Source organism: Cyprinus carpio, chromosome A3, assembly GCF_018340385.1.
Source record: "Cyprinus carpio isolate SPL01 chromosome A3, ASM1834038v1, whole genome shotgun sequence".
Taxonomy (NCBI): Eukaryota; Metazoa; Chordata; class Actinopteri; order Cypriniformes; family Cyprinidae; genus Cyprinus; species Cyprinus carpio.
Window position 1 is genome coordinate 15,577,032 of NC_056574.1, and position 15,632 is coordinate 15,592,663.

The following is a 15,632-nucleotide window of genomic DNA, read 5'->3' on the forward strand; positions in this document are numbered from 1 at the left end:
ACTGAGGCCAAAATTATACCTAAGCTCTTGAGTACTAACTACTACAAAACAGAACTCCTCTTGACAGCAGTTAAACAATAGATGATAGGATTAAAAAATCTGAAAGTGATGATTTTATAAAACAAATGGCTTTGTTTCTGAGAGTGGCTCAAAGCTGAGTCCAAGGGTACACCCATTTAGAAGACTCATGTTTCTCTCCCTGTTGAATGGGAGGTGTTTATGGCCAAATTGTAACACACAAATAAACATATCACACCTTTTATCAAGCAAATGGCTACTGGACCTTCATGTAGTCTTTAAACAGACTAAATTAAATAAACAAACCTTTGAGACCTAAAAACAGTGATTGTGCATTGCATCAGCCCTGAGTTTGCCCAGCTCCTCAACACCTTTTCATATTCAAATGAATTGCCATGAGAATGCATTTTGTGACAAATTAGACCTTTTTGCAGATGGATAATTTCTGACAAGTTGTGATTTGACCATGTACTCTGAGTATGCATGCAGTCATTGGATGTTAACAACTTCAGAGTCTCTCATTGGCTTTAAGAAGGATTAGTTGTTATACATACAATGTACATGTGTGTACTACTGTGATTACATGGCCAAATCACAAGGTCTTCTCCAAGACGAACAAACTGACAACTATACTATTCCAAAGACTCTCCAGAGACCAGAAATAATATTATTTTAATATATACTATTTTAATATAATATAATTATATTATAAATCAATTTATAATGTACATTATATTATAATCGCCAAGCATGGCATTACATTAAAAAATATGATTTGATAACCCTTACAATTAAATTTCATTGGTCTGCTACCCAGTGCCAAAAGGGAGGAGGTTAGTTTTCATTTCAATAGTGTGGCACAAGCGATAGCAAACCAATTCATCCTTCGCTGAGGAGCACCAACTAAAAAAATTTGATCTGATCAGAGAGAGTGGCTAACATTATGTTGACATGAAAACATCTAAATTTCAATGCAGAATTCAGAAGCCCTGAATTTGCACATAATCTTGCTCCTTAAAAATTTTTAACATTTGTATGGAAGTATTTTGAGCCAGATCTCACCTCATACTCGCATTCAGAAGCTGGTTATCTGTTACAGCAACAGGACCAAATTAAAATCACAATTGTAAAACTTCCTTTCCTTTGTTTGGAGCATTACTGTATTTACACACAGCCACAGTCGAATGAAGCCACACAATACTTGAAAATATGATCAAAGGGGGGTGTAAAAATACTAAACATCAGACCAAAATACAAGAAGTCTTTATGTGCCACAGAGATCTGAATGTGTGAACAACACCATAAAATAACAATTGCCAAACAGACAACACTGAAACAGGTGAACACATTTCTGCCCACAGATCTGACTGTAATGAGAGCAAATGCAACTAAAGCCATGGACATTGGTCCATTGGAGTTCAGGACGGTATGGGTGATAAAAACACCAATTAATCTAGAAAATGTGCCCAGCAGAACTGGGGTCTCTAATGCTCATGACACAGCAGACTGTGAAGGCTCGACTGCAAGAGCAGCATTCAGATGTTACACACTCAGACTGCACTGAAGCAGTGGCAGTGATACAGATCTGACCAACGGAACTCTGTTTCATGTGACATCTGGAATTTAAATTACAATACATGAGGGTGAATGTAGTTAAAATAATTCCACATGCCTGAACATGAAACTGATGAAAAGTTCAAAATTAACTGTGGTTCTCTTTGTATTTGTTTCTGTCTCAGGTTGACCACTACAATTCTTTGGAGAACAGATACCAGGAAGGTGCCTGGTCCCATCTGCATCAAACCAGGACAACAGAATTGTTAGAACATAACCTGAAATGTGGGAGATGGATGCGAAGACACTTGAAGGGGCCATTCACACCTCACAGCAGAACATCACTACACACATATCCACATGGCCTCCCGGATTAGAACCGGAACTAAATTTTTGCAACACAGATTGCTATAGATTAGACTCCATCCATCTCCCAGACATGAGTACAGAACACACACCTCCACCATTGCATCACCTTATTTAGACTATCCAGTCTGTACACTACAAACATAACACAACTACCCATCGTACCAAAAATTCGCAAACCCAATAAACAACTATTGACCATCTTCACACTGACAGAACCACATAGCCTCACACACACAGGACAACATAATTAATTACATTCCAAAAGATACAACATATCTACTATCTGCAACCATCTGAAAACTCATGGAACAACACTCTAACACACATTTACACGACTAGTCACGGATCGATGGCGCAAATTTTTGAACACAGAGGCAGACGAGCCTTTGAAATTTTAAATATTGAATCTTTCTGATTGTTATTAGGGTGGTTGACAAGCCAGAGGGCCCCTGGTTTCCCAACACATCACTAATAACAAAAAACATTATCAAAATTATTAAATGTGAAATGCCTGCACTTCATTTCTATCAATCAATCATAAAAATATACAATTTTACCAAACCATCAACTGTGACTTAGCCTGCATATCACACACACATGCATATCACACACACACACACACACACACACACACACACACACACACACACACACACACACACACCCGTTACTAGGAATTTAGGATTTCCATTCTAGAAAAATGTTTTAATCAGTATTCTAAGTCACTACTTAGAAACCTTAGATCTACATAAGTGGATTGCATCGAAAGATTCCTGAATGAACAGTGTGATTATTATATATACCTTCATAATCGTGATTGAATATTATTCTTATTGTCACCATATGGCTTGTTTATTGATGCATACCTCTACATTAATGTTTAAGTTATACTGACCTCTTGCTGCATTTCCTTTGAGTCATTCAGACCAAGAAAATTTAAATTTATGCTTACATGGGACCACTCTACCATATTTGACCTCAAAAGACTTTTAACATCAGATGTACAACTTGCACTTGCTGACATGAATTCATCAGGTTTCTTTTTTGTGTTTTATTGTTCTTATGTTAACTTATGACTTTTCTATCTTACTCCATGGGTGATGACATTAAGCTGATCAGAATTCAGTCATTGAATGGCCACTAAGATGCTTTTCAGGTGTCCCACACAAATCAGTGTGTAAGCAAGGAGAACACTTTCACCTATTGAAGTCTGCCCAGAGAACCGCACCCACTGGAGGTGAGAGGATTCACGAAGATGGGTCAGACTATCGTCCTAGAGAAGGTGCCACAAGGAGCAGAGGTTTCTCCGTAAAGGAATGACACATAAACTGAACAAGTCGTAAAGGCTCAGACTGACCCACTGAACTGTGCTCACATGCTGAGCTCAACCACAGGTAGAAACACCGGAGACATTCATCCACCTGCCAAACTCAAGCGACACACACCTGCTGAGACTGAGTGTTCTGCTGATAAATACAGCCCTCAGAAGGTTTCTACAGCTGCTAACATCACAAAGACAATTTTGAGATAACATCTCAAAGATAAACAATCATCTAACAGTGACCCCATTGGATTCATCTGAATGTGACCCATTGGGGGTCAAACGGGGGACGAGTCATTCTGCCAATACAGCCAGCACATCCCAAAGAGGTGAAATTGTTCACAATTCCTTGTGAACAAAGCCGATGTGGCAGCCAGTTTAAACAAAAGTCTGTTTGACCAGAATTGGTTTCATGTTTTGTGTTAAAAATTCAATACTTTCTGACAGCTGAGGCATAGTAATCACATTTTGGTCTCTAAACTCTGATAATATGCAGTGAGTCATGATTACACTGGTAGAACAAGTCCATGTCAAAATCTTGTCAAAAGAGCAGCTAGTTAAATGAGGTTTCTGTCAGAACACTGCCTGTCACACTTTAAACAATCTATTTAATTTGTCACTCAAACAGCATTTGGTTTCTGAGGATAATATAGGTGAGAGAGAAATATGTGGAGCTGAGGAAAAGCAGCTAATAACATATGAGGGACTGAATAACCTCATTTATTTCTGAAAATAAAGCTGCAGGGGAAAAGAACAAAACTAACCTTGAGAGGTTTTAAACATCTGGCTTCTGAGATCAAAGAGTATGGATAGTTTTTATAGCATTGCAAATGAAAATGAAAACTATTACATGTGTTTCTGTGGCCTGAGGACTTGATATCTACACATTAGCAAAATGGGAATGAGAGGGGGAAATTGCCTGTAATCCACTGCCCTCAGTGCAGACCAGTGCACCACTACAGCTTAATGTTCACTTTTGACCTAGAATTGGAGTCACTTTATCCCAATGACCAAGAGTCCCACATTAAGGCAGGTGCTTATGAATATTCATAAGGTGTCAAACGCTACCTGTTCACATCTAATTCCAACACCCACTGGTGAATGCCAAACATGAAAATCCATGCCAACATATGCACTTTCTGTTCTCAGCAGGTATCTTTGATGATGTAAGGAAAAATAAGAGGCGATCCATATACTCAAGAACTTCTCAGAACAGTTTCCAAGATCAGCTCTCATGTGCTGGAGAACAAATAAGTGCTAAAATTGTTTCAGACAGATTCCCTGAATGACAACACAAAGTAAACCAAAGCATCTTCACCAAACCTCTTGCATCCATACATTTCACCCATAAAACCAATGCCTAGGAATTATAGAGGCAAATTTTTTAATTACTTTAAATTATTGTTTTGAATACCAAGTAAAAAAAAGAAAAAAAAGAAGCCATTTTAAGTAAATAAGCATTTTATAAAAATATTATTTTTAAATTAGTTCATGTACATTTATAATGAAACTAATTCAACTGAAATCTAAATGTTAAATGTAAATAAGATTGAAAGAACCTGGTCATCAGTAATGGCCCTATAGACGCATCATTGAAGTTGATGAACCAAATGATAAACCAAAATCTGGAATGACAAAAGGTCACACTAAATAAATAAATGTATATTAATAAAATATAGTTTTATTTTATAGTTTATGGAATATGTTTTCATGGAAAGTTACATGGGTAGTCCTGTGAAAATGGTATACTGAGGAGAACTGTGAAAGAATAATTTTCTCTAAATTGTCATTAAAATACTAAATAGGTGCACCAGTCAACTGTATCAGTATTGTCAAAAGACAAAACATTCAAACACACACACACACACACATACTTGCATTTGTGGTTTACGGGGACTCTCCATAGGCGTAATGGTTTTTATACTGTACAATATCTGTATTTTCTGTCACCCTCTACACCAACCCTACACCTAACCCCACCCCTTACAGGAAACTACTGGCAATTTTTGAATTTCATAAAACACCGTTTTGTATGTTTTTTTTTTTTTTTAAAGCCTTTTGTTTCACAGGGACACAGGAAGTGTCCTCATAAACCATGTTTACATTGTAGTACCCATGTCATTACACATTTGTGTCCTCATAAACCATATACCAGCACACACACAAATACATTGAGATGACAAATGAGAGATACACTGAGGGTGGAATTCATCTAAAATTAGCCCAAGAAGAAAGAAGCTGCTAATTATTGTCAATCTCGCCCATCATCCCACGCAATGATGGTGAAACACCCGCCCAACGTAAAGGAATTCTGATATGTCTACCACCAATAGCATTTTCCCTCCTTGTCTCTCACAATTCTCAAATGTATGATTCAGTTCCCACAGAATTCCCTTGCAAACGTTCATCATTTATTAATAATCTCAGTTATAGAAGACATAGCTCAGGAGCAGAGTTGGGAAAGTCTCAAAAAACTGTTTTGTAAATGTTGACTTGAACATTGTTCTGTATTGACTTCTTTTCTTCTGATGGTAAACAAAAGTGTGTTCTTGTAGAACCTTGCTGACCCAAGCTTCTTATGTATACTGTAATAAGATGTGAGAATCAGGGCAGAAAAATGCTTGGTGGACATAAGCCGATATGGGATTTGCTCTTGTTATGATCAACTTAAATGAGTGTGAGAAAAGCCTGAAATTAAATTAGAGGAGGCAGGGCTGACTGAGCACAGCTGGACTAGCGAGGCATGACAGGGACAGGTCTGAGCGAGACCCTGCTGGTCTCAAAGTGGAGCTCCTAATTGAAAGCCAGGAATACCAAACAGCAGGCACTGATGAAGCAAACTAAACAAGATGGTACTGAGGGGTGTCCTGTGTGCTCACTCCTAATTGGGTCTCTGATGGGTCAACAGAATCATTATCACTCCAAAACATGCTGATTACTGACATCTTGTTTATCTGTGTGTCTTGGCGAAATCCCTCGTTAGCATAATTAGCACAGCACTTCTCCTGTCCATTCAGAATAAAGTATTTTCAGAATAAACTTATTTTTCCAAGAATTGTTAAAATATCAAACAGATATTTTTTTTTCCAGGCCTGAGAGATACTCAGCAAACACATCAACAGTTGTCAAAAAACTGCAGGGTTTCCTGCTGGAAAATTACCAACTTCTGATGGCAGTTAATCTGTTATGAACTGGTTTTTATAGCAGGATTTGAAAGTGTTATGATTTTTCCCCAGGATTTTTTTTTTTTTTTTTTTTTTTTGAAAGTAGATAATGGTTCAATACATTGTGACATGTTTACCTGATATACATATATATACAATAATGTCAGTCTGACCTTGTCTAACAATTTCTGTTGAGGTGTTGAGTTGCTGCTCATGTTTACTTTCATAATGAACAATTTATTTGGACCTGAATGGAGTAAATGGAGCATTTGAGTGAAAAAGGCAGCAGTTTCTTTCTTGCCTGCTGAAATTGTAGTGAATTTTGTGTGTGCTGCTGTCTTATCTTTTAGATACTGACGCAATAAACCTGCAGTACATGGAGCCTTTTAAAAGATGTCTATTTCCAGGGGGGTATTCCAGATAGTAAGTTGCTATGGCTACTTATTTAAGCCTGTGTTATACTTTCCGCGTACGTGAGTCCGCTAGTGTCTGCTATGGTATGCGTGACGTAAAAATCGTCATCGGAGAGTGTGCGCGGGAGCTCTGAACAGACATTTTTTGTGTCATTTTTTGTGGTCAGTAGGCTTCAAAAGCACCAATTGCACATGCGCAGGCTGTGTGAAGAAGCCCGTTGCTACTCGAACCTGTACAATCAGTCAATAAAACAATATAAAGACAGCCAGATGTGCAATAATTCTGGGCAATTGTTTGTTCATGTGTTTGTTGCAGAGCAGACCATTAGCGTACGTTATCGGGAATATAAATATAAATAAAGTAGTCTGCGTCCACGCTGTCCATGTAGGCATCCGGATTGCTCATGCGGAATGTATAACACAGACTTTACATACCCTGAAAGTTACCTCTGTTTTTGGAACAGAAAGCTGAAGTTATCCCCTCTTACTTACTCCCAAACATACCTGGATATGCCACATAATCTGTTTCTGGAATACCACCTTGGCATTCACTGTAGGAATCACTGTAAGATGAACAAAAATGGACATTAAAAACAATTAATTCATTAGAGTGGGCTACAAGCTTTTGAAAGAAAGGGAAAATGGAAATTGATAAACAAGAACATAATCAAATTATTATCAGGCTTTTATGACAGTAATTGTAGCCCTTCTAGCTTATTCAGGTGAAAGCCCATCCATGCAAAGCAGTGGGCCCAAATATTCAGTCCACAGCATGAGTGTCTGCCAACAACAGCGGGCATCATCAGGTCTGATGGCATCATGGTGGCAGAGAGACACTCTCTAGGGAGCCGAAGGGGCAGCTGCCAGGATTCCTTCCACCCCATTACTCCCACATAATTAGATCACCAAAAACAATCTCAGTTGCTGACATTGCACTGGTTTAGCCATCTGTGACAACACCTTACCTGCACTCATTCCTGACTAAATTCCTCTACTTCCTCTAGTTCAGCAGCATCTGGTCACTGATAAAGGAAATTTGGAGCGTCATGGAACTCAGCTTCACCTGAACACAAAGTAGAAAGGGTCATAATAAAAAAAAAAAATCTAATTAAAGTGACAAAACTGGTCCCTATTCACCTTTACTCCATGACAAAGAGCAGCTTAGACATTATGCTAACTTTCTCCTTTATTAATCTACAGAAGTCATGTGTCATTTGAAAGACATGAGGGTGAATAAATGATAGATATGTCATTTTGGGGATTTTTTGGAAGTTTAGAATAAATAAATAAATAAATATGAATGGGATTATCTGCTTGATGTCTGGTGTTACCATCAGTTTGATGGTCTTGGCCTAGGTTTCAGAGTCCTTCTGTGTGAAACACCTCTACAAATGACATTGCCACTTTAAGGGCCGTGGGTAGGGATTTCAGAAAGCCGAGGCTACATTTTGGATTGCTGCCTATGTTACGAGTCATTTGAACATGTTTGTGAATGCATGTTTTAATCAAATCTGAGTGTCGCAATAACATAACTTTAATGAAGCCCACTGTAAACACTGGCACTGCAGGAGTATTCATTTTTGGGCTTGCGGTATGAAAGGATGCTAATAAGGAAAAAGATCAAAGCGAGGATGTTATGTGAGTTCCCACAAGACCTTGTGGCCCATATTGCTGTTTAGCTCCAGGCTTCCACCTGCTTCTCTTCTTCTTTTTAAAATCACCCAGCACACAATACAGCCTCTTCTTTGCCATGGACACAATTTCATTATCATTATTCCCTTGTGACCAAATTATTCTTGTGACCAAAGCATATAGCTACCAAAGACACATTTAAAAGAGTGTTGCACAGGATGGAAAGAGCTGTACTGACAAATCTGTGGTGCTGATTATGTTATTACTGCTTAGTGCTAAATATAACTTGACTGGTCTTCAAATTTCATTTTGTTTTGATTTAATGATATTTAAATAGCCTAAGCTTGTCTGATGCTATTTTTAAAGGAATAGCTCTTTTAAAAATGAATATGCTGTCATTATTTTCTTACCATCACTATCCTTACGACCTAACACAAAAGGATAGTTTTTTAAAGAATTTTAGATGGCTGACTATGTCGGGTAGATTTTTGAAGTGTGGATCCACGCACACTCTTATTGCTAATGTTGCCCACAATCCAATGCACTTTGGCAAAGGATTCGGTTCAGAACTATAAACACGAATAAAAAGTGATAAAAAACTACAAGCATGGCAGATGTGCACTACCGACGGTTAAGGATGGTGCATTCAAGTCCTCCTGGGAAGTTTGTATTTATAAGTTGACAAGTTGCCATTAGATGTCAGAGGCATTCAAATCACTTTGGTCTGAACAAGATGGTAATTTAACTTTTCTACTTAAAATTCAAAACATTTCTTAACTCTACATCTACAAAACGATGAATAAAGAATGTGCATCATTGTGTTTTTGTTTTTCTGATTTTATTCAATTTATGAAGGTGATGTAAACTGAATCATTATATAATATGTGGTAGTTATACAATAATATTTTGTATATGTAACTTATATAGTTTTATTGTAGATGACAAAAAATTGACAAAAAAACTGTTCCATATTTTCAGTGACCATTTACATTCAGGATTGAGTATTTAATATATTTGTGTGTGTGTGTGTGTGTGTGTGTGTGTGTGTGTGTGTGTGTGTGTGTGTGTGTGTGTGTGTGTGTGTGTGTGTGTGTGTGTGTGTCATTTTTGACATATGAACTGTCAGTGTATGGAAAACAGCTGTGTGAAGATTATTGTATTTCAATGGGGGGGGGGCATATTGGTCATTTGTTTTTAATATGAGGTGAGTAAATAATGCCAGAAAATTATTTTTTGAGTACACTATTCACCCTAGCTAATCTAAAGGACAACATGACTATTTTTTTTTCTTGTAGAATCAAACGCCCCCTTTCAAAAGCAACATCAGAGGCTTTTTTCCTTTTTTGACAACTGTGATCTCAAATTTGTGATTGCAAAGTATTTTGACCTTTTTACCTTTAAGAAACAACTGACAAACAGTCTTATTTACAAGACAACATCTTGCCCTTGAGTTAAAGAGTCAACACTTTTCTGCAGTCAGCAAAACATATTCAAAAATAAATTCACATCAAATATGGAGCGCAGATAAAAGTCAACTCCTATAATTGGAAACACGAGGGCAAGTACAAGGCGATAATAGCGATAATGAACCACTCTAAACTTTCCTCATTTGTAACTGTACTTGAAACAGTATTCCTTTTGGAATAAGTGTTATTTTAGCACTGTTTCTATTTTCATATAAATGAAAGCTCCTTAAAAAGTTAGTGGATCTCTATAGACAGCACCTTCCAAAAGTATCTGAACAGAATCATCTCAGATGTATCCAGAGGGAAGAAGATGATGGGGTGTATTAATAGGACTTGGGCTGTGCTATAGGACTGTCAGGATAGAGCTGATCATCAACATATCATCTTTCTAAACTTCCCTGTGGAATGAAGGAGGCAGCTACAGAACTCCCCAAGTAAAGTTTACAGCTGGAAATGGACATTATTGGCAATATTTTCCACAAAATTGTGCTTCTTTTTCCATTTGTGGAAAGAATTACCTTGAGAACGTCTCGGTTATGTACGTAACCCTCGTTCCCTGATGGAGGGACCAGAGACGTTATGTTGTGATGACATTAGGGGTCTAACTTGAGAGCCTGGCAGAACGATGGGAAAGCGAGCCTTCAGTAAAAGGCCGCTAATGGAGACCACATCCTACCCGTAGGGAGGTGACGTAGAGATGCTGATATGGACTGACCCAGGGGGTAGTCCTACATATGGAATGGGTCTCTGAGGCAGGTCCTACATTTGAGTAGGCATGGAACAATTGCCAAAAGAGACTGACAGAGCGGGTCTGTCAAGGGAAGACATTGGTGTACCGAGAGGGAAACCTTACTGTGGAAGAATACATATATGGGATTACCCGTAGGGAATCAAGTCATATGGACACCTAGCCAAGTAAAGCGGCTGACCGGGACTTCGGGCATGCAAATCCAGTACTGGGCCTGGCGTCAGACTGCTCCGCCAAGTCTGACTGCCGGGAGTGCTGGAGGATGCTCGATCGGGATTCGCCATAAGGATAAGAAAGGCACTCACATCCCCATGTGAGGGGGAATGGTGCAGCAAGCGAGACACCAAGTCAGTTCTTCCCGCCAATTACCTGTTACCCAACACACAGGAAGAAACTGGCTCTACGTGAAGGTTGTAAAAACTTATGAAGGTGTTAGGTGTCACCCAGCCTGCAGCTCTACAGATGTTCGCCAGAGAGGCACCGTGTACCAGCACCCAGAAGGAGGCAACACTCCGAGTGGAGTGGGCTCTCACCCCCAGGGGGCAAGGCTCGCCCTGGGATTGGTACGCCAAGGCGATGGCATCCTTGGAGACAGCCTTCCCTTTCTGCTGACCTCCAAAGCAGGTCCACGTATATGCATAATGCTCTTATGGGACACAGCAACGCCAAGGCTGGATCTGGGGGGCAGGGCTTGCAGGTTCACCACCTGATCTCGGAAGGGAGTGGTGGAAACCTTGGGCACGTATCCAGGCCGGGGTCTCAGGACAATGTGACAGTAGGCTGGCCTGAACACAAGGCACTCTTCACTTACCAAAAATGCTTGGAGGTCCCTGACCCTCTTGATGGAAGTGAAAACGATCAGGAGCATTGTCTTAAGAGACAGGAACTTCAGCTCAACTGAATCGAGTGGCTCAAAGGGACCCCTCTGAAGTCCAGCCAGGTCAACAGAGAGATCCCAGGAGGGTATCAGGGGTGTCCTAGGAGGATTCAACCTTCTGGCACCCCTCAGAAACCTAACGATTAGGAGGCCGTCCACTGCATCATGATGTGCTGCGATAGCAGCAACAAACACTTTCAAGGTGGAGGGTGACAGCATATGCTCCAACATTTCTTGCAGGAAAGAAAACACAACTCTAATCGAGCATCTCCGGTGTCTTCTCGGCGAGAAGAACACCAATTCCTGAACAGACTCCACTACAAAGCATAGGCTTGCCTCATAGAGGGAGCTTTAGCCTGAGTGACAGTCTCTACCACCGCTGGTGGCAGATCACTTGGGTAGGCCATATAGCCATATGGTCACCATATGGCACCCCGTACGAGTGGCACCAAAGGGACAGTCAATGTACCCGCAGTGGTGCAGCGATGGAGAGTTGTACTGGGTGGCCCAGAAGGCATCGCGTTCTGAGTCATCACAGTAAAACTCCTAGTGTCCCCGGAGGGACTGGCCAGAGACGTGTGGAGAGGTGTTGCATCCCCGAACTGCAATCTTTTGGCCACTGGCAATAGGGGGTATTGTGGGTGAGAGTGAGGAAGCGGTGCAGTGCTCACTGTCAACCCATGAGCTTTGCAACCCGGATGTAAAGGAAACTGCTCTTTCTTTGAAAATGTAGTTACCACTGGCTGTTGAGAAAAGGGTGAAAAGGGAAATGAAGGGAAAGAAAAGGGAAAGAAATATTCTCCGCCCAGCCCTCCTTCGGGGGAAGGAGTGGTGCTGTCCTCACCACCTCCTGAAGAGCAGTCTTCCACATCTCCGGGTTGCCAGTGTCAGGGCCGCTTCATTGTCTTGGAGGATTTAGCAGCCAGGTGTGACACGGGGGGCACTGCTCTCCTGCGTGGGGCTCAATGTGCTGGTCTTAATGGTGTCTCAGCTCGGGGTAGAGCCGGTATGGAGGACGCAGGAGGGCACCCACGGCGATGAGCAGGCTCAGACACGGCCGGCAGTGGAACGGTGGCAGCTGGAGGATCACGTTAGGGCAGAATGTGTTGGATGGCCTCAGTCTGCTTTTTTACTGCTGAGAACTACTGTCCTCGACAGTAGTATAGCCCATCCCCGATGCTGCGATCGACATCTGATACTCTGGTGGCCTACCGAATGACACGTTGGGACCACTGTGAGATGGCCCAGCAAAACCATGCCCCACAGACCTCTCACTCCTCCTGCAGCGCATGTCCTGTGTGACTGCCGGAGGAGTGAGGGGTCTGTGGGGCTTGGCCCGGCGGAGAACCTCTCACTGTCACCCTCAAATCTCACAGAGCGCTAGCCGGCAGTCCGGCAGAAACCGGGGTGGGTAGCAAGACGCATGACTCATCCACGAACACCGCTTCAGCATGCTGAAGGCCTAGACACTGAAGACAGCAATCGTGGCCATCGACAAAGGACAGGAAACGACTGCATCCAGAAGGACATGGATGAAACAGCATTTTGAAAAAGATGTGAATCGCCTGTGATTTGCTCTTTTAGGAAACTGCTCTTTTAGCTGAAGCGCCACAGTAATGCGCCGCAACACCAACCAGGAACAGCTCCTCTCTCTGTGAATGTCATAGACATAAACCATTCAGCTCCAAAGCAAAAATCTAATGAGTGGATGCATGCTGTCTCCTTATACCTTATACCCGTGTGCACGGGAAGTGGCTCAGCATGCAAAATACACTAGTCAATTTTCATTGGCGTTTTCTCTTAAACTCAAGTTCCTAAACTCCCAAGTTAGACGAGACATAACTCGTAGTGACCGACAGATAGGGAACTGAGCATTAAAATGAGACTTTAGCCTTTTTTTAATAAACTAAGCTCTTTTCTGATGTGCATAAACTTCTGAAAATGTAAGAATTGTCTAAAGATGAAATGCAAAATGTGGAAACAAGAATGGACCACAGCTGCTGCTACTCCATAAACATCGGAATTTAAAGGACCTCAGGACAGCCCGCAGGTCTCAGAGTTTATCAAAAAGTTTTACTGAGAGGATTGCTTTCCCAGATCTGCCATAGCTGGTTTAACTTCTGCATCTATTTAAGCTAATTATCATTGTGCAACCATTAGCAAACAAACATTTGCTTGAGGATAGAGCAGGATTGCCAGTGGCTGAATAGACCATGCTATTCAATGATTTTGTTCAGTTGTCCTGTTTAGCTGTGTTTCTTCAACTCCCTCACATATATCTTTTGCGTGTAAAACAGGCCATAAAACAGACTTGGTAATAAGATATTGTCTTACATTAGGTAATATAGCTTTATTAGCAGTCCTTATTACCTTTATTAGCAGCTTTATTACCTGTCCTTGATCTCAATAGAACAGATACTGTCTGGACACATGGAATATCATTATGTTTACAGCAGGAGAACAATTCTATTATATGATATTTAGTGGACAGTTTTTATCCAAAGCAGTTTACGGCACAGGAAGTCGCCCTGCAGCATACTGACATGTCTTGGCTTGCTTAAGGGAACCATGGTGACTGGGCATCTTACAAATTGTCCTATTTGTGGAGAACACCATCAAGTCCAACTGATTTCAGACAGGATACTGAGGCAACATAATGGTTTAATGATCTATAACAAAACAGACAAAGCTTTGGTGAAAATACTAACAAACCTCAGGTTGCATCACTTCTGGTTCTTGTTTTTTGGTATCTAAATTTTTCTTCTGACTAACATTCGAATATAAGAATTGAACGGTAACAATAAAAAGAACTAGATTGGGTAGCTAATTACCTTAAAAGTCCATAGATATCGCTGTCAGTTCTACTGTTGTTAACACTTTCTCTGGCATTATGTTCATGCAATGTTCAGCATAAAGCTTATTGTAGCTGCAACTTTCAGATGCCATTTTTTTTTCTTTCAGCTCAAATGTCATGCAAACGCACACACAGGATAGTGGGATATCATAGGCAGTAAAGGATACATCTATGCTGCCTTCAAAACTGATCAAATAAAGGTATCTCAACAGACAGGATGTGACATAATCATCTGATTCGGACATGCCTTGTTTTCCTTCTTCCTCCATATGCTGCCTGCAGAATTAAAAATAGTAGGATTAAAATGAACTAAAATTCAAATAAATTTATATATATATATATATATATATATATATATATATATATATATATATATATATATATATATATATATATATATATAAAGACAAAGCCTTGTTTGAAAGTTCTGAAGCTTTTTAAAGGATTATAAACCATAAGCATAGATTTACATTCAAAAGACATATTATTATTTCAGAATATTTAGATATTCAGCACATATTACTGGATTCTAGAATGTAAAGCTTGAGGCCAGTATGCTGTGGTTTGACTTACTCCAAGAACAAAATTCCTTGCCTGCTTAATTAAAATTTATCACAGTTATTATTTGTGTGAAAAACATGGACAACACAGGACAATTTTGCCTCCTGACTTGGAAGCCTAGAAAGCCATGTCATGAGACTTATATATCCGATCTGCTTCACTCCCTGCACACTAATTAATATTTTATCAGTACATGCTTATTAAAAGGTATTTCACTTCCAATCCCTCGTGTTTCACATAGACATCTACTAACAGCAAGTAGGTAAACAAGGACATTTTTCCCCCCAAAGGTGTACAGACAGACTAGTCAATCAGAGCTTCACACAGACATGTTTCGTAACATAAAACAGACATTAAACATTAGTGAAAAAGTTTAATCCATGACAACTGAGATCCAAAGAAAGGCCAGCTAATTTTCTGATGACGCTTCCCAATGCTTGTGCCTAAAAATAAGATGTGCTATTACGAATCATCACCCATGCATTGTTCAGTCTAAACCTCCTGACTCTTAGGCCTGTGTGTGCTGTGGTGTGAGGGCAAAATTGTTCTCTATTCGCACTGCAGAATAAATCACACTGCTTTTATTAGCAGCTCCGCCACACTGGTTTCAAATAGGCAGTTTTATGAACATTATTACTGGGAGATCATGTGAGGC